This window comes from Notechis scutatus, chromosome Z (assembly GCF_049901735.1).
Source record: "Notechis scutatus isolate UNSWTSFEM ecotype Mainland chromosome Z, rNotScu1.2, whole genome shotgun sequence".
In the NCBI taxonomy this organism is placed as follows: Eukaryota; Metazoa; Chordata; class Lepidosauria; order Squamata; family Elapidae; genus Notechis; species Notechis scutatus.
Genome location: NC_142025.1, coordinates 51,404,037 through 51,424,926, shown reverse-complemented (window position 1 = coordinate 51,424,926; position 20,890 = coordinate 51,404,037). Strand labels below are relative to the sequence as shown.

Here is a 20,890-nt window from a genome sequence, read left to right as displayed (position 1 = left end):
GAGACATATCTGAAGCGACACCTTTGAAAGTTATAAAATAAATCTAATAGAATGATCATCTCTAATCCCTCTTTAGAATTCAGTGTTTTACTTCTAACTGTTCAATGCTCAGATTCACATACATATTTGTAGATAAAATGCAAAATAAGACAAAACAGCCTTTTTCACTATTCTGTACCAATATCTTCACATCAGAATATGTAGAATTCTCTTATAATTTTAAAGCCTCTACTTGTCTTTAAGTCTTGCACTAATAATTCACCCAGGTGAATTTTGCAAAAGACAATTGAATATGGTGTAGAAGTCTGTAGTTTGGGATATGACAGAATTGGTATGCAATTAGAAATATTGTCCCCTAAGGAAAGTCATAATCAGATGCAAGGTACTTAAAAGATTTTGCTGTAAATAAAAAAAATATGAAAACTTTCTTCTATAATGATTACTGCATGGAATTTTTGAAAACTGATTCTTTTCTTTTGAGAAGTCAATGTCATAGATTTTCTTTTCAAGAGACAGGAAGAATTTTTTTGGGGGGGGGGACTTCCTTTCTCAGAATAGAAGTCTTGGCTTTGTTATTCCAGTGACCAAGAATTTGAACCACTTGCGAAATCTGTTATCAGACTACAGTATAAACCTCTAAAGATTAACAAGTATTTGGAAATAAAAATGTATAATTTCTTATCACTTTTTTGTTTCAGTATAGCAAACATTTTCCCTAAATTTCACATACCGAGAAAGATGATTAAGTCATTACAATATGAAGCAGACAACGAATGTCGCAGAACGGTATGGGATAAAGGTCTAGGCCCAAGAATATTAGCTTATCTCTTGAGTCAGCCGAAGCCTGCTATATGCAAGATATGCAATCATAATGGGTTAAAAACATTGTGTAAACATTCTAAGACAAGAGATAGATTAAAAAGCTACCTGAAGAGTTTGCATGGGGAGTGCAAAACTGACACATGCTGTTACAATTATATCCAGCAGTTATTTCCTGTGATAAGCAAGGCAACCTAATTTATTAAGATACAGGTCAAGAACTATGTATTAAAGGATTTAACAATAAATGTTTTAAAAAATAATTATGTAATGATCCAATTTACTGACCAAGACAAACTTTTTAGGACTACTTTTAGAAATGTGCTAAGTTATTCTGCTAACAGTAATTGTGTGTGTGTGTGTGTGTGTGTGTGTGTGTGTGTGTGTGTGTGTGTGTGTAATTCATGTCAGTGTGAATTAGAGAATGAGAAAAAAGATGGTGGATCTAATTCTGTGAATCTATTTTATAAAATATTTTATAAATATTTAATTTGCTGAAATAATTTCAAAAATATTTAAATTTGTACCAGTTGTACCAAACTGACTTAAAAAGAAGCAAATGATCAGTTGTTTTAAAAATGTATCAGGAAGAGCCTATAGTTCTTTTAGAATATATTTATTTGCCCCACTTTGGATAGAGTCTGAATGTCTGCTTATCTTTGCCACAAACTGTTACAGAATTCATGTTATATTTGTCTGCTATAGAGTTCTATAGATTTCATTTGAAATAGGACTCAAATGACCACAGATGAAACAAACCTTCTAAATACAAATAATTCTTTTTAGCAGGCCTGATGTCTGATTCAAGGTGGCCATAAATCTCAAATTCATATTTGTACAAAGAATTAAAAACATCTGGCGCTGCCATAAAGCAACAACAGCAACAACAATCTAATGGAGAGTCCAGGCTAAATATTTTTATCTATTCCTATAAGAAATGTAAGACACTTTCTCTCTGCAAAACTTTCTCAGGATTCCTTGAAAAAGAAAACTTGAAACAAAAGCCGGAGAGAATAATGTTAGTCTTTCTTTTTCAGTCTAATTCCTTCCTTCCTTCCTTTGCTTTGCCTTTCCCCTTTGCTGGGGGAAAAAATCTATATCTGTTGCGTTGTGGGAAAAGAGACTCGAGACCCAGTTGACTTTTTCCTTTTTATTTTCTTTCTAGTAATCGCATGTGGAGAAACCGTGGCAGCCTTTTTTATAGCCGGCTGCTCGCAGCTCGTGGCCAATGATGGCTCTTCAAATCTCCCTCCACCACGGACCAACCTATCATAGGTAAGTATGCAAATATATAACAATATCCATGAGAGGCAGTGGCTTATCTGAAATTCTATCTTTCCCTTGTGACGGATTGTGTCTGAGATGAGGAAAAGTGTATTCTGTATCTGAGGTTAAAGTATGCACCAGTTACAATCACAATAGCTTCATTACACAATCAGGGCTGATATATAAATCTTATAAACGCTGGCTTTCCTCACATAATATTCACTATACAAAGGCAGCTCATGCTTAATTTATGAAGATTTCAATAATAAGTAATTGATTCATGTCAATTCAGAAAGGATCACAAACCCCCTTTAAATCTGGACACCATCAATAAATCTATAGTCAGTGATAAAATGTGAAATACAAAATGATTTGGCATACAGCAATGAATTTTTTCAAGAGTGACTCTCCTATCCTGGGCCCATATAAAATCATCCAGGAAGTCATGAAAACTGATATTATTTGTGCCTTCACATGAATCTGTTAACATTAAATGGTTAAAAAATATACAAAAATTCAGAAAATCAAGAAGGCAGGGTGATAGTTCATCCCAGAAATACATGTGACAATAACCACAGCATAAGCAAATTTCAGATAAATTCATATGCAGGGCTATATTTATTAGCAATTTGTCTAAAATACCTCTATTGTCTAAATTATTAAATGAACTATATTATTTATTGAAAATCTAGTTATTATGTCTTCAGTTGTACCCATACCAAGTCCTGCTTTTCAAATATTTATGTATCAAGTAGTATTGAAGTTAGGCCTTGTGTATTTATCTAACAAGCAGGACAGAAATGTTAAGAGTGTGAGGCTGCTTCTACACATGGAAGGCAGCTGTCAGAACTACTGTGAAGGGTTATAGGTCAGCAGAGTTACTCTGTTAAAGCTGAAGGTTCCATCAACATTGAAGAATTCCTGTCGAGTGAGAGCTGGAAGACTACATTTTGTGCGTGTCAAAATGGCATCACAAAATATACCATGTTTAACTGTGATCTAAAGAGAAGTTACAGAGTATAGTTTAAGATTAAATTCCATAATGCTCCTCAAGCAGAAAGATTAAATAATTATATTCACTGACTATAGAGATATGCAGTAAGATGGACTATGTTGTTGTTTTAATCATCCAATCATATTTAACTCTTGGCGACTTTATAGGCAAGTACTCTCCATGCTACCTTGTCAAACACAGCTTCTTTCAGTTGTAGGATAGCAATAGCACTAAGACATACAGTGCTTTACAGTCCTATCTAAGCTGTTTACAGAATCAGCATATTGCCCCCAACAATCTGGGTCCTCATTTGACCCATCTCGGAAGGATGAAACGCCAAGTCAACCTTCATCTTTGTATTTGTTTTGATGTTATCACACCAGCTTATTCTTTGCTTGCCCCTTCTTCTTGTTCCACTAATCATTCCTAGCATATTTTACTTTTCCAATGAATTTGCATGCGTGACATGGGCAAATAAATCAGACGTAGTCTTGTGATTTTAGCATTTAGCTGGATTATGCTAAATAATTATTCTAATCGGAGGAGAAACTAGAGAGAAGAAACTGAGGGAGTAGAAAAAAGGTACTGAAATATTGTGTGGATTCAGTGAATCTTTGATTAAGCATTCCTATTTAGCAGAATTTGGATGAAATAGACCAAATTTCCTCTGGATGATATCGGAAATAGCAGATATTCTATTCCACATGAAGTAGTCCAAATATGCAGTTAACATTATATTAAATTTACAGTAATTATTATGATTGATTGAGCCACGGTGGCACAGTGGTTTGAGCACAGTACTGCAGGCTACTTCTGCTGACTGCTGCTGACTGCAATTTGGCAGTTCAAATCCCACCAGGCTCAAGATTGACTCAGTCTTCCATCCTTCCGAGGTGGATAAAATGAGGACCCCAACCGTTAGGGCAATATGTTGACTGTGTAAACCACTTAGAGAGGGCTGTAAAGCACTGTAAAGTGCTATTGCTATTATGCAAATGATGCAAATTACATTCTGTTTACATTCTTTTATCTATTTTAAGTGTCGGTGGTATTATTGAAATGTGCAAGTCTGATACTGCTGAGTTCAGTATCATCAATGTGCTAATGATACCCAATTAGATCTTTCAATCCCAGATAGACCAAGTAGGCTATTGAGGTGCCTAGAAGCTGTGGAGATACAGATTGATGGAGGAGATCAGGAGTGAGGAGGAACTGATGTTCAATCCTACGAAGACTGAATGGCTGTGGATATTAGGACCCTTTGGGTCCAAGGATTCTCCAGCCATACTCTTAGATGAAGAATCACTTCCTCCTTCAAGAGTGATGTGTCTGGAGATCATCTTAGACTCACAACTTCTGCTTGAAAAAGAGGTGGCAGCTAAGCCCAAGGGGTATCAGTTCCTTCGAAAGGATACGCAAAATGTTTAAATCAAATTGTTTTGAATTCTAAACACCGTTTTAAGTGTAAAATTTCCCACTTCAAATGCAAAAGAGATATTTTGAGTGTGAAATTTGGATTCTGGAACTGCTTCAAGCTCAAAGTATGTTTGTATTTGGAATAGAGCTGTTTCAACCTTGAAATATTTCTCCAAATACTCAAAAAGAATCTCTTTCTCATTCAGAACACGTCTTTTAGTTCAAAACTATTTAAGTCAAAAATGTTTTGCTCATATATACATCCAACTTTAGGGACACTCAATCTGCCTTCTGTTTAAATTCAAATATTGATTTTTCAAAGAAGATGTATATGTAATGAATACCTCATTCCTTGACTTAGTAATTTGCATTCTCAAAGATACTATGCCTTTCCAAAACACTTTAACACCTTTAACATTAAAATTAATTGCTATCTTGTGTACCTGCATTGTTGTATCTGTCCCATATCAACTCAGCACATAAATATGTTCGTCTATTCTAATTATCAAAATCTAAATTTTAATAAGAATTGGATTCTTAACTATGGCAAATTATAAAATTACTAATTATAACAACTGTATAATATAGCCTCTTTAATATTTTATAAGCAAAAGGCTATTATGAAAAAAATCATTTTAATTAGTCATCCAGAACTTTACCATGCATATATCAACAGTCAGAAAATACAACAGCAATTCAAAAAGGATGCCCTAATTCTTCAAAGTAAATTTAAAAAAATAAAAAAAGCAAAATAGTAATGTCTTTATAAAGAGACTTTCAGCAATTATATCTCCACAGCTACAGTATAAGTGAAAACTTTAACGTGGCTTTGATTACTGAACCATGGCTGAACTAATTTGGCTTTCGCTAAGAAAATAAGCACATTCATTCTCACCACAATGAAGAGAGGCAATTTTAATTAAACCTTATCAAAGTCTGAATAAAGAATAAGCTCAATAACCATTTCACAAGACCCTATTTTCATCTGTTTAGTTGAAACTTGCCATGTTTCTGCAATAATTAACCACAGTCGAAGGAATGCTAGAATTGTGTTAATGTTGGTAAAGATTTAATTAGTTCAATTATCTGGAGAGTATTCAAGGCTCAGCTCAGCACTCATTTCTTCCAGCTTTATACATACCTCAGATCAAAATTTATTAAATTGAAATATAAATAACAAAAGAACCTCAGCTAATGAATTGCAGCATTTTCAATCATTTTATTGTGCGATTTTAACAAAATATCAAAACCCAATGTGTAGAAGCAATCTGTTATCTCGGGCATGGGAAAATATTTTTTGTTATCAGCACCAAAATAGGGGAAAATATAAGGAAGACTATACTCGTTTACTATTCCTTCTCTTGTTGCCCATTTATTTTTCTTTTTTCATGGAAAGTGAACCATTTAAGGAACACTGAAAGCAGACTGACACAGAAGACTGTTTCAATTTGTCAGATAGCATGGACAGACAGTAGGGATCATTTCAGAAAATAGAATGGCCCCCAGCGATTTTACCTTCCTAGTGGGAAAGAGAACAGAGTAGTGCGCTTGACAAGTTCAGTAACGAAGAAATATATTTAGTGCTGGTCCCCTTCTACATGCTTCTTGCAATAAAAATACAAGTAGTAATGATGCAGTTCATTCTATCTAGAAAGAAACAACTGATTATCACTGATTAAAGGTTTCTTCAAAGACCATCCTACCTAATATTCAATGTTTCTAAGAAATGTCTAGATCAGACATCAGATAATAGTTGAATATTGTCTTGGTAGTAATTTTTTTCCCCTTATGACTGGAACTAAATCACATATAGTCCTAGAATACATAACTTTTTCATATTACAAATGTTAATTTTGCTCTTTTCTCATGGATAAACAAACACACACACATATAAACTGTAGTTATACCCAGTTTCTTAATATGCAATTTACTTAGAATCCAGAGTATATTTTTGAAAATACATTTGTGTTTATTGCTATTTCAAAATTGATATTCTCACTGTTAAATTCAGGCCAGTAGCAGGAACTCACATTGTAGTTTTAATTTTTTTTTAAATTTAAACTTTCAGATTATAAAATCTTTAAGTGCTGAAGAGTCAACTGAAAAGTTGCATTAGATTTTGTGCCTTTTTGTTAAAATATTGCTAGACTCTGGTTTTGTTGTTGAAAGTCGTCTTATCTCTGGGGTCTGACTGGAAATGCCCCATAGTGCAAACAGTTCATGTCAAAATCCTGCCTGAGTTTTAGGACAGCTTTTTTTTTTTTCCAGTCAGCATCTTTAATAGTGAAAGGCTGCCTGCTGGAGAAATTTGGCTCCCTAAGTCCCTCCAAGAGGCAGTTCTCTTTGCTCCATCCATTTAACAACCCAGGAAATTGCAACCAGGTGCACCAGGATTGCAGTTATTGAGTCATGTGGCTGACTGCAAAAACCCCATGCTGCATCCATCCTGAAAAAATGAGGACTTCAGAGACAAATTCCTTGTGTATCTAATTACACCTGATCAAATAAAGCATTCAATTCAAATCCAATTCAATTCCAATACAAGCTGGATTGTAGCATGAGTGCTTGAGGCATGAAATGTTTGCTGCTAGTCCCTATAGAACAAGTTGACTCCCTCTCATTGCACCTGACTGAAAACACTCTGCTAAAATTCTTCTTATACTTTGGGACAGACCTTTTTTTAGCCAGCTCTAGAAAGTAGAGGGAGTTCTTTCAAAGGCACAGCAGTTTGTGAAAATTCCTGCCAGCTTACCCACTGATTTTCGGGATAAGCCCTCATGAAAGATTGCTCATGATTGTGGGGTCTTGGCAATCTGTTATAAGAGCAAACAGGTTGCCAAGCACCCAGACTGCAATCATACGACTGAGAAGGCATTGCAATGCCCACAACTTTTGGGCATGGGTCATAAGTCTCTTCATTTCAGTGGCACTGTAATTTCAATGTATGCTGAGTGGTTTTAATTATTTATATTTATCCTAAGGAGGGTAATATGCATATAGCATACAGAAGTGATTATAATATAATATAATATAATATAATATAATATAATATAATATAATATAATATAATATAATATAATATAATATAATATAATATAATATAATATAATATAATATAATATAATATAATATAATATAATATAATATAATATAATATAATATAATATAATATAATATAATATATATAATATAATATAATATAATATAATATAATATAATATAATATAATATAATGCAAATTTGAGGTTATGAGAATATGTAAAGCAGGGGTATCAAACTCAAGGCCCACAGGCTGGATCTGGCCCATGGAGTGCTTAATCTGGCCCGTGGAGCCACTCTGGAAATAGCAAAGGACTGGCCCAGGGTTCCTCTACTAGTGAAAATGGAGTGTCCCATTTTGGCCAGCACAATGCTGCAGGAGGCTGTCCAAGCCAAAAACGGGGTGCCCGAAAATGGGGGCTGTGTGTAGTCGTTCCCCATTTTGGCTGGCAGGATACTGCAGGAGGTGTCTGTCCTGTTCCCTCCCCCAACACATTGGCCTGTGAAGAACTACAATGCTGATTTGGCTTTTGAAGAAATCCAGCTTGACACCCCTGATTTAAAGAGTTTTCCTTTATAATATGGCTATAAACTGCTGTCAAGGCAGTTGTTAGAGGTTTTTACAATATGCAAAGAGCAGAGAAACCTACCAACTAACTGAAATGAACTATGTTTTTGTTTTCTTCTTCTAGCAATACATCATGGGATTGTATGTCATGGTAATATTAAGGCAACCCAAAAAAGTGATGCACAGCATCCTATTTGGAGGCCAGGGGAAACTCATTGGGCATGTTCACTGATAATCCAGATACTGTTTAAATACCATGTACAAGTATATTATAAATTTCAAAAAGTCTTCCCCTCCCTTGCAGGCCTCTGATATGCAAAAGCTACAACTGCTTTGTATACACATACTTTTTATATATTATAGACTTTCTAAGATATTCTGTAACAAGATACATTGCTAAAGCTTTATTACAATTTTAAGCAACATCTGTGCGTTTGTGTATATGTGTGTACACATATTTAGAAATTCACATACACAAACACAGATAAAAACATAAAGTATACATTAAAGATGGCAATTAAAATAAATTATATGAGTTAAAGAGGAAAAGGGAGAGAAAGAGGGAGGGAGGGAGAGAGGAAGAGATGGGGAAAGAGTTTGAAATGCAGTTTTGTTAGATAATATTTGGTTTAGAATTTCACATTCTTTGTAGTTGTTTTATAACCATAAACTCCCACAAATAATTTTTTTTGGCCTTTTGGAAAGTGGGTTCTCTTCCCAAAAACCTAAGAAATAAAATTGTATCTATGTTCAGTGGCAACAAGATTCTTGATTTTGATCCCAAAGCCTTTTCTTTAAACTATAAGTTGTTTTCACTACCTTGTTTTATTTATAAATTTTAAATAAGCAAATCCATTTTGGAAAATAAAAGAAAATGCTTATAACATCATTTAATTAGAATCTGAAATAATTTTTTGTTTAGATTTACAGCAAGATACGGTCCAGATTTATACTGATATAGCTTATAATATATACAATAAGTAATATATTTGAGAAAAGTTCAAAAATCAGACTTGCTACTTTAATTTGGTTAAAATTTAAATCTTGAACAATGAAAATGTTTTTTAAAATATGCCTTTCTTCCATCGGAGAGTAATTTTAGTCCATACATTTTCTGAGAAAAAACAAAATATAAAATATAGTTAAAAACAAAAAATACAAAGCTCTTATAAAACATATTATGGTTTGGGTTTCCTTTTCTCAAATATTGTAAATATTTGCTGCTGTCTGAGTTAGTCTGATGAGAAAGAGTATTTTGCATATGTAATAAAAAGGAACTTGTTTCAGCTTTGGAGTGCAAGTCGTTTTTATCACACAAACACACTCTATTTTTGTGCAATCAGAAGGGAATACTTGGAATCTTTTGAATGTAGAAGACAAAAAAAGCAGACAATAGTATGTAAACAGTCTGCAAATGTATAACTTTGCTAGGACAACCTTAAGGCTGAGAGTAAAGCTTTTAGAAAGACTCCCTTGATCAGATTTCCTTCTACTCTTCATCCTGAACAAAGCCTTGGCTGACAATAAAGAAATTGCCTCTTTTCTTCAGATTAAACCCTTTTCCAGGAAAGTATGCAAATGTAATTCAAGTTTCCCTTGTTTGAGGCTACTCTGAACCAGATAGCTTTTCACTGTCTTCTTCATGAGACCAAACTGCTGGTTGACAGGGAAACCAACCTCCCATTTCAGTGTTTCATAGTAATAAAAGTTGGTCTTGAGCCCTGCCACGGACTTTAAAAGGAAATCAGCTAGTCCTAATTAATTATTGCCTGAATATTTTCTAAAGTGGAGAAATAAAAAATGAGTGAACATAAATCCACTTCTTTTTTTTGTACAGCATTTTTAAATGTCCTTTCTTTTTATTTTTTTGTTGGATTCTCCCTTATTAATTTTTACAGAAAGAAGACAAAAGGCAAAGGAGAAAAAAATTTACTCAAAACATAGGATATTGTTTATGATCCCTTATATAAATTGTTTTTATACTGTGAAGCAGACAGATTGATTAGCATTATTCAAAAAACATCTGTTTTTCGAATAATGCTAATCAATCTGTCTGCTTCACAGTATAAAAACAATATATTTTTATATTTTAAAATATATATTTTTATATTTAAGTTTTCTAAGTTAGAAATATATTTACAGTCATTAACCTACTATCATTCCCTAAAGCTGAAATTAGCTGGAGAATATATGGTATGGGATGTGTGGGACAGTCTGTTTTAAGTTCTTGCCATCTCTAAAAAAATCCTAATATTTATCAGATAAACATTCTTTGTTTCCCAAAGAAACGAAGTTTATTGCAAATGAAAATAACTCCATTAATTTGTTTTGAAATTTCTCCAAACAACTGCCATGATTCCAAATATTCAATACAAATGATTCAATACCTAGAATTGTGATGAACCGTAGTCTCTCAAAATAACCCAAAACATATATTAAAGTCTGGTAAAGCCTTCAACTTAACTTCACTGTTTTATTAGGCACAGTTTAAAGTCACAAAAGTAAATAATGAGGCAAACAGAAAACCAAAACAAACCGCATTGATGAGAGTTCCGAAGCAAGCCAAGATAACTAATTATAAACTCCAGGAAAATAAATGAGAAAAGTCCATGGGAAGAACACCAGCAAAGATAAACCTCTTTCAAGGTAAACACTAATTGACTTCAGCAATTCTAACTGGGCAGTTGCAAACTTATATACATAGCTCTCACCTGCAAGCCACGAGGAGGATCATGGTAATCTCCTCTTGAGTAGACCTCGCTTTTCCCTGATCCTCTCCTCCCTGCGTGACCTAGGATGGATAGGGGATGGGCCTGGATCCTCCTCTGACTGCTCAGCCGGCCTCTGCTCTTCCCCAGCCTCCTTCACCACCTCTGGAGTCACACTCCCACTCCCTGTTGGCTGTTCCTCCTCTTCCTCAGAGTCAGTCTCCACCAGGGGCATGACACTATCCCCCCCCGCAGGGCCCCCTCCCCGGGACAAGGCGGAGGAGGACGTTGAGGAAACCGAGCGTGAAAGTCCTGGACCAAACGAGGAGCATGAACATCAGTGGCATCGACCCAGGTGAAGTCCTCTGGTCCATAACCTTTCCAGGCCACCAAATACTGAAATTGGCCCCGCAATTGGCGTGAATCTCGGATGCTATCCATTTCATATTCCTCCTCTCCCAGAGGGGCTACTGGGGCCGGCTGTGATGGAGCCGGTGTATGTGGACTGTCGGGCCAGGCAGGGACTAACAAGGAATGATGAAAAACAGGATGGATACGCATGGTCCATGGCAGGGAGAGACGATAAGCCACAGGATTGATCACCGCCTTGACTGGAAAAGGTCCCAGGTAACGGTCATCGAGCTTTTTCAATGGTCGCGTTGTTGGTAAATATCGAGAAGAGAGCCAAACCCAATCGCCGACCGCTAAAGGTGGAACATCGCGATGATGTTGGTCTGCAAACCGTTTATAGTCTTCCTTGGCTCTCTCTAGTTGATTGCGGACCATGTGGTGCACGGCTTTTAACTCCTGCAAAAACGTATCCACTGCCGGAACTGGGGAATCAGATGGGGCTAAAGGGAAAAGTCGTGGATGAAACCCATAGTTAGCAAAGAAAGGGGACACACGGGTGGATGCATGTTGAGCATTGTTATAAGCGAACTCCGCCACCAGCAGCACTTCCACCCAATTGTCTTGTTGAGTATTGCTGAAAAAGCGGAGGTACTGCTCCAAAATAGCATTCACTCTCTCTGTCCCCCCATCAGTTTTGGGGTGATGAGCAGAAGACAGATACGCCTGAACCTGCAGTTTTGCGAGTAGCGTCTGCCAGAAGCGTGCCATAAATTGTACCCCCCGATCTGATACCATGCAGTCTGGTAACCCATGCAACCAGAAAACATGGGAGATAAACAATTGAGCCGTTATCTTGGCCGATGGAAGACCCACACATGGAATAAAGTGGGCCATTTTAGTCAACATATCCACCACCACCAAAATGGTTGTGGCACCATTCGATGGTGGTAATTCAATGATGAAATCCAATGAAACTGCCCCCCGCGGTCATTCTGGCATAGGGCTGCAATAGACCAGGGGGCGCACCAGGAGCATACTTGGCTTGGTGACAGATCTCACAGGACACCACATATCCCGACATATCATGTTTAAGTCTCGGCCACCAAAATGTCCTAGAGATGAGGTGTGGTGTTTTGAACACCCCAAAGTGTCCTGCCACCGGACTATCATGACATTGACGTAGGATAAGCCCACGAAGAGGATCTCCAGGCACATAAATGCGATCACGGAACTGCAACAGGTCCCCAATATACGCCCAAGGAGTCTCTTGCCTCCCATTCTCATCCAATTCTCGACGTTGAGCTGTCACAAATGGGTCCTGCCACTGCACCTCCTGAATCCTCACTCGAAGGTCCACAGGTTCCTCGGTGGCTGCAAACTGCTCCAACGGAATCATCGTCCGGGGCAAGATTTTATCCTTCCTTCAGGTATACTCAGGCTTCTGAGATAGGGCGCCATCTTGCTAGAAACAGATACGGTCTCTGTCCATCGTCGCACCCATCGCTGCTGAAGTCTAGCATCGATACGAAGACACAAATGCATGAGCTCCTGAAGGGGGTGAGGGCATTCAGTGCGCGCCAACTCATCCAGGAACTCTGACGCCAAACCCTCATGGAAATGGTCTAATAGTGCTGCCTCATTCCATTGTACATCCTGAGCAACCACCCAAAAACTAGCAATATAATCCATGAATGAGTCACGTCCCTGCTTCAACTCTCTCAAATGTCTGTTTGCTGTTTGGCTTCGAACAGGGTCCTCAAACATGGTCTGAAACTGATGGCAAAACTCAGTGTAATTGTCCAACACCTGGTTGGGCTGGGTCAGCAGAGGCGTCGCCCAACGTGCTGCAGAGCCTGACAACAAACTAATCAAAAACCCCACCTTATCCTGGTCAGTTGAAAAGTCCTCAGGCCGAAAGCTCATGTAAAGCTGGCACTGCACAAAAAATGCTGGAAATTGGGCCAGCGAACCATCACATTTATCTGGCACTGCCACTGTGCATTTTCGACGTGGCCGGGCAGCTTTCATTTGTGCCACCTGTGCAGTCAAAAGAGCCACTAGCTGGGTTAACTAGGCAATCTCTGCTCTGGGCTGATCCATGGTCACCCCACAAAAAGCAAAAATAAGTTGAAGGGGTGACTCAAGTCAAAATGCGATGACCTGTAGTTTATTGCAAATGAAAATAACTCCATTAATTTGTTTTGAAATTTCTCCAAACAACTGCCATGATTCCAAATATTCAATACAAATGATTCAATACCTAGAATTGTGATGACCCGTAGTCTCTCAAAATAACCCAGAACATATATTAAAGTCTGGTAAAGTTTTGAGTAGACCTCGCTTTTCCCTGTTCCTCTCCTCCCTGCGTGACCTAGGATGGATGGGTCTGGATCCTCCTCTTACTGCTCAGCTGGCCTCTGCCCTTCCCCAGCCTCCTCCACCACTTCTGGAGCCACACTCCCACTCCCTGTTGGCTGATCCTCCTCTTCCTCAGAGTCAGACTCCACCAGGGGCATGACAAGAATCATCCAATGAGTTTCCATATCTCTGCAAATCATGCAGACCCAAACTGGATCTGTTTGAAAGAGTTGATACCATAGAAACACAAATAACATCCCCTGATACCATAGTAGCATCCCTGGATGCTTTAAAAGAAAGATTATCCAACCTTGAAAAAAAAAAGACACAACGCAAAAACCTGAACATCCAATAGCTACAAACCACATCTCCACCCAACAACCACAACCCAATCCACAGCCCAATCCACAAAAAAACATAAATCAGACAAATAATGATATCCCAATCCTCATCAGAGAAGCTGTTGAGCGTGAACGGAAACTTCCAAATGCCATCTTATTTGGTCTAGAGGACATAAATGAAAATGACATCACAACTGTCCGAAACATCATCAGTGATTATCAAGCATCAACCATCTCCCCTGATGAAATACTTGACATTTCCTGCATTGGCCGAGAGCTCAAAAACAGACGGCTCTGTGGCCCCACGCTTCTGCAGGATCATTTGCAAAAATGAATCAAGCAAACGTAAATTCATTTATACTATAAATTCACTTGCCAAAAGCAACCATAAGAACCTCCGTTCTTGCCCTGACCTAACCATACAGCAACGTGCCCGCTCCCATGTACTCCGCACTGAACTCAAAAAACGTCTAGACAATGGAGAGAAGGACCTGTACATTGACTACCGTGCTGACTATCAAAAGTAAGTCACACAACCCGCAACTCAGCTTTAACCTTCAACCACAACCCTACCTCAACCAATCCACCATCACGCAAGACTAGGCACGCCCGCCCCAACTACCTCAATTCCAACTACTGTTGGCCTTAAATGCAAGCTACTCAATGCAAGAAGCCTTGTGAATAAAATACCTGAATTTCTCCTCTTACTAAATACGGCTAAATTCAACATCATATTTGTCTGTAAAACATTGCTCAACGCATCTCTCCCTGACTCCATTACCACAGTAAGAGACTATCAAGTTTACTGGTCAGATCGTGAAATTCGTAGAGGAGGTGGTGTTGCTATCTTCTATAAAAAGTCCTTACATCTAAAAAACATCAAAGTTACCCAGGAGCTTGCTCTTCCTGAGACCATCGTCTCTGAACTATCCTTAAATATCACATTTCGATTCTTACTACATTACAGAGCACCTGATTATGACATCGAACCTATAAACAAACTAAATTCACTACTAACATGGGCAACATTCTGCCCACACGCTTTTATCTTTCTTGGTGACTTCAATCTACCTCATATTAACTTGACCCTAAACGAATGTACAACTGAACCCATACACGCAACCTTCTACAATGCTGTTACAAATCTGGGACTGGAACAACTAGTAACCAACAATACTAGACTTAACAAGTGTCTCGATTTCATCTTCTGCAATAGTTTGAATTTAATTTATGGAATACAAACTAAAGAACCCTTTTCCAACAGTGACCACAACATGATTGACTTTTGTCTCAACATACGCCCACACAAAAATCATCAGAACCACGTAATCCCCAATTATAACTTTAAAAAAAAGCAACTATGATCTTATAGACAACGATCTCTCATCCCTTGATTGGCAATCTCTGTTAGGGATAACATTGGTTACCTAACTTAGTTTGGGTAAAATAATATATAAACTATGTTAGTGAGTTTAAGTGTATATATCACTTTAAACTGTAAACCAAGTTTTTGGGTGCGATTGTAAAATCACCATAAGAGGGAGCAAGAGAGCTCACTGTTTGCTCGGCTTTTACTGGAATGCTGACAATGAAGGATTGATGGTGATAAACTGCGTGTTTGCTGAAAGAAGAAAAGGGGTTTGATTTTTCTTCATATCTCTGACTGCAAAAGAGATATATCACTGGACTGATTGATTGTAAGTTTAATGAACTCTTTTTCGACACTGGACTTTGCAAACTGAATAACCCCCGGATGGACTGAACTTAGTGTATGATATATGGACTGTTTTGACTATGCTATAACTCTTGCTGGAATAAAAAACTATTTAACTTGCACAGTGTATCTGTCTTACTGAGTGTAAGCTACAACAACGTTATTATCTCACATATCTGCCTGCCTGCTAGACTGCCGTTGCACGTTCTGCTAGGGTGTATATCCCTAACACTGGTTATGGGCCCAGGTGCACAGTCAGACTAACCAGGATATAAACAGGCTTGTGAGTGAGAGTTTGTGTAGCAACACAACACTGTAAACAGACAGCTGTGTTTTATTAATTATAGTTTAATATCCAGAGAAAGATGGCACAACTCAATTTACAAAGTTTGTCTCTAATATCCAAACTGGATGGAACAAACTATGTTTCATGGTCTATGAAATGCAGCTTACTTCTACGAAGAGAAGGTTTGTGGAATATAATGCAAAACCCACCAGAAGTAGATGCATGGGATCCGGAGGATGAGGATGATGCCCAGAAAATACAAGAATATCAATTGAAGAATGAGCAAGCTCTCTGTATAATAGGACTGACACTATCTGACCAGCAGCTTGTCCATATTCGTGGAGAAGAAACAGCTGCGAAATGTTGGGAGAATTTAAAGAAGATTTATGTTCAAGACAGTGTAGGAGCACATATAAATCTTACACGGAAGCTGTTTAGAACACATCTTCAAAAGAATGGAGACATGCTAAATCATATAAACTCTATGAAGAGAATTTTTCAAGAACTGCATGAAAAAGAACTTATCTTCACTGAATTACACCAAGTTTATATAATTTTGTCTTCGTTAGATAAGAGCTTCGATGACTACGTAACTTCACTTGAAGTTCTGCCAAAAGATAACCTTACACTAACTGACATTACTGGCAGATTAATTGAAGAAGCCAGGAGAAGGCTTGAAAGGGATCAACTCAGAAGGAACAACCACAATGTGAAGAAGAGAAAATATCTTCGTCAGCGTATACAATTAGAAAATGTTTTAATTGTGGAGGAAAAGGACATTTGGCTAGATTCTGCAAGAAAGCAAAAAGCCAAAAAGCCAGCCAGAATGCTAAAATGCATCAAAAGGATAAAGAATGCATAGAGTTAGCCATGTATAGCAACGAAACTGTGAATAGTAATTTATGGGTGTTAGATAGTGGAGCATCGCACTGCATAACGAAAGATAAGAAAAGATTTGTTAAGATGTCCACGAGTTCACAGCAGATATCGTTAGCTAATGGATGGAAACTTAAGGCTAAAGGTGAAGGTATAGCATATTGTTCTTGCATAAAAGAAAATGTAAAAATGTTATATGTACCTCAACTTAAGTTTAATTTGCTTTTGGTTAGAGTTTTGGTTAAACTAGGTTATGTAATTACCTTTAGGGGAGACAATTGCATAATTGAAAAAGAAGGTAAAAAAGTTACTGCAACTTTAAGAGGTGAATTGTATGTGTTAAATGATAATTTAGAGGTGGCTAACACAGTTTATGATAATGTTAAACCTCATAATGAGTGCATACATTTGTTACACAGACGTTTGGGGCATATAAATTTTAAAATGCTTAAACAAACAGTAGAACTATCTAAGGGTATAAAACTGAAACCTTGCAGTAAGTATTTGCACTACAATATATGTAGTCAAGAGAAAAGCAAGGTGGTACCAGCAAATAGAGTTAATGGATTTAAAACAAAGGAGCCTTTAGAGGTAGTATTTGCTGATATTATAGGTCCTAAAAAACCAAGTGTGGGAGGTGCTCGGTACATACTAAGTATAATGGACCATTATTCCAGATATGGTTTCTGTTATCTAATGAAGAGCAAAACTGAAACTTATCAAAATTTCTTTAATTGGCTTAAATTCGCAGAAAGAAAAACTAAAAGGAAATTAGTTACTCTTATCACTGATAATGGCACGGAATTTACAAACAATAAATTCCAAAATAAACTGAAGATGGCAGGTGTTGAACATAAAAAGTCTGCACCATATAGGCCACAACATAATGCCTTTATTGAGAGATGAGGCCAAACATTACAAGCAATGGCTCGTAGTATGCTGTCAGATTCAGGATTACCTGAAACTTTGTGGGGAGAAGCAATAATGTGTGGTAATCATATATTGAATAATGTTGTTAACTCAACAACAAGTGAATTACCATTCACACGGTGGCATGGCAGAAAACCTGACCTAAGCTACATGCACACATTTGGAGCACCAGCATGGGTACATATCCCTACACAATTGAGAAAGAAAGGGCAACATAGGGCTAAAAGGTTATTCTTTGTAGGTTATGAATCTAATCACAGATCATACAGATTCTGGAAAAAAGGTACATCTAGAGTTTACTGTAGCGCTAGTGCACAATTCCTAGAACATGTAGGATGGGAAAAACTGGAGCAAGATTCAAGTAAGGAAGTAATTATAGAAACCTACAAAAGACCAGAAAAAATCAGTAATAAGAAGAGTACAATTAAAGAGGAAGTACATGAAGAGCATATAGGACCAGAACAGGAAGAAATACCAGAACAGGAAGAAATAGATAATCAGGAACAGGTAGTACATGAAAGTCCACCTGTAAGCCCTGTAATACCTAGACGTTCTAAATGTGTAACCAGACCACCTGATAGGTATCAAGCAAGTGTAGTTTGCCAAGTTAGTAAAGTTCCAACTAGTGTTGAAGAACTTAGGATGTATCCTGCAAAGGAACAGGAGAATTGGCAAAAGGCAATGGAAAAGGAATTAAATTCATTAAAGGAAATGAAAGTATATGAAAATACCAAATTACCTCCAGGTGAAAAGTCCATTGGTTGCAAATGGATATTTAAGTTAAAAACTGGTAAAAATGGGACTGTTACCCATAAGGCTAGGTTGGTAGCTCAAGGATTTAATCAAACTGCATGTGATTATGATGAGGTATTTGCACCAAATTTAAAGGCAATAACCTTGAGAGCAGCTTTAGTGTGGGCAGCTAAGAAAAATTATATTATAAATCATTTAGATGTAGAAACTGCCTATCTGCATGCACCATTGAAGCACACTATATATTTAAGGAAACCAGTAGGTATAAAGGATGATAAAAAATAATAATAATGACTGTTGGAAACTGAAAAAGAGTCTCTATGGATTGAAACAATCTGGTTATGAATGGAACCAATATATTGTAAAGGAATTAAACAATATAGGGTTTAAAGCAGGTTTAGCTGATCCATGTTTATTTAAGAGAGAGACTAATGGCATAGTATCATTATTATTGTTGTTTACAGATGATATTGCTTTAATAACGAAGACTAATAATGAAGCTACTGAGATAATATCATTATTAAGTAAGAGGATAAAATTAAAGCATTTAGGAGAAATAAGACAGTATTTAGGATTGACAATAAACAAAACCAATAGTGGATTTAAGATATCACAAGAAGATAAAATATACCAATTGCTAAAAATGTATAAAATGGAACTTTGTAAACCGGCAAAAACTCCAATGAGTCAGGAATTTTGTCATACTGAAGCTCAAAGTTCAAAATTTGATAAGACTATTTATCAATCATTAATAGGTAGTTTATCATATATAAGTAATTGGTCAAGGCCAGATATTGCTTATGGCGTTAATCAATTGGCGAGATTTAATGCTGAACCAAATGAAGGTCACTGGCAAGCGCTAAAGCATATATTAAGGTATCTTAAAAGGACAATGCACTATGCATTGTATTTAGAGCCAAAAGATGATTTGATTTTAAGTGCATATGCTGATGCAAGTTTTGCAACAGATATAAAAACTAGGAAATCAACTTCAGGCATGGCTATATTATTAGGTAAAACACTGATTGGTTGGAGGTCAATTAGACAGCAACATATAAGTATGTCCACAATGGAAGCAGAATTTTCATGTTTATCTTTATTATGTACTGATTTAATTCTGTATAAACAGTTGTTGTTAGATATGGGAGTAACTGTTAAAGATGCCATTGTAGTTTATGAGGACAATCAAGCAGCCATAAGGTTGGCTACAGATATTGCTGTAAAGACTAGATCTAAGCACACTGACCTTAGATATTTGAATGTTAGACAATCTGTGAAAAATGGTCTGATAAGATTGGTCTACTGCATAACTGAAGAAAATTTTGCAGATGGATTTACAAAAGCCCAAGGTGCAGTAACGCACAAGGAAAATTGTGAAAACTATGGGTTAAAATTGTAAATAGATATATATATTATTATATTACCCAAAAAGGGGAGAATGTTAGGGATAACATTGGTTACCTAACTTAGTTTGGGTAAAATAATATATAAACTATGTTAGTGAGTTTAAGTGTATGTATCACTTTAAACTGTAAACCAAGTTTTTGGGTGCGGTTGTAAAATCACCATAAGAGGGAGCAAGAGAGCTCACTGTTTGCTCGGCTTTTACTGGAATGCTGACAATGAAGGATTGATGGTGATAAACTGCGTGTTTGCTGAAAGAAGAAAAGGGGTTTGATTTTTCTTCATATCTCTGACTGCAAAAGAGATATATCACTGGACTGATTGATTGTAAGTTTAATGAACTCTTTTTCGACACTGGACTTTGCAAACTGAATAACCCCCGGATGGACTGAACTTAGTGTATGATATATGGACTGTTTTGACTATGCTATAACTCTTGCTGGAATAAAAAACTATTTAACTTGCACAGTGTATCTGTCTTACTGAGTGTAAGCTACAACAACGTTATTATCTCACATATCTGCCTGCCTGCTAGACTGCCGTTGCACATTCTGCTAGGGTGTATATCCCTAACAATCTCTATTCACTGGATGCAATACTGTTGAAGACCATTACAACATATTTTTACTTGAAGTCAAAAGAGTCATCAAACTATATGTACCAACAACAACTCCCAAAACAAAACAAAAAAAAACAGATTACCCATAACAATAAGGAAACTTCAATCCAAAAAGAGATCACTCTGGCGGAAAAACAAATCTGGTCACGTTGCCAATTTCAAAAGCTGATACAAAAATTTATGCCACCAGATAAAGATTGAATGCACCAATTATCAGATTAAACAAGAGGAAAACCTCCTACGCACCAATTCCACCCACAATTTTACAATTTTGTAAACAACAAACTAAAAGACTCAAGGTCCATCCCACCCCTGATACGAACTAATGGTAAAGACTGCAACGACGACACCATTAAAGCCAACATCTTTAACACATTCTTTGGCTCAGTATTTTTAAATAGCAATGGATCATGCCTAGTATTTCCTAGCCAAACCACAGAAAACTACA

General features: G+C 36.8%; 1 protein-coding gene across 5 annotated transcripts in view; it reads right to left on the bottom strand.

The window, feature by feature from the left end:
- CDK14 (cyclin dependent kinase 14) overlaps positions 1–20,890 on the bottom strand; it is a 262,489-nt gene that overhangs the window by 12,855 nt on the left and 228,744 nt on the right. The gene's annotated exons all lie outside the window — the stretch shown is intronic.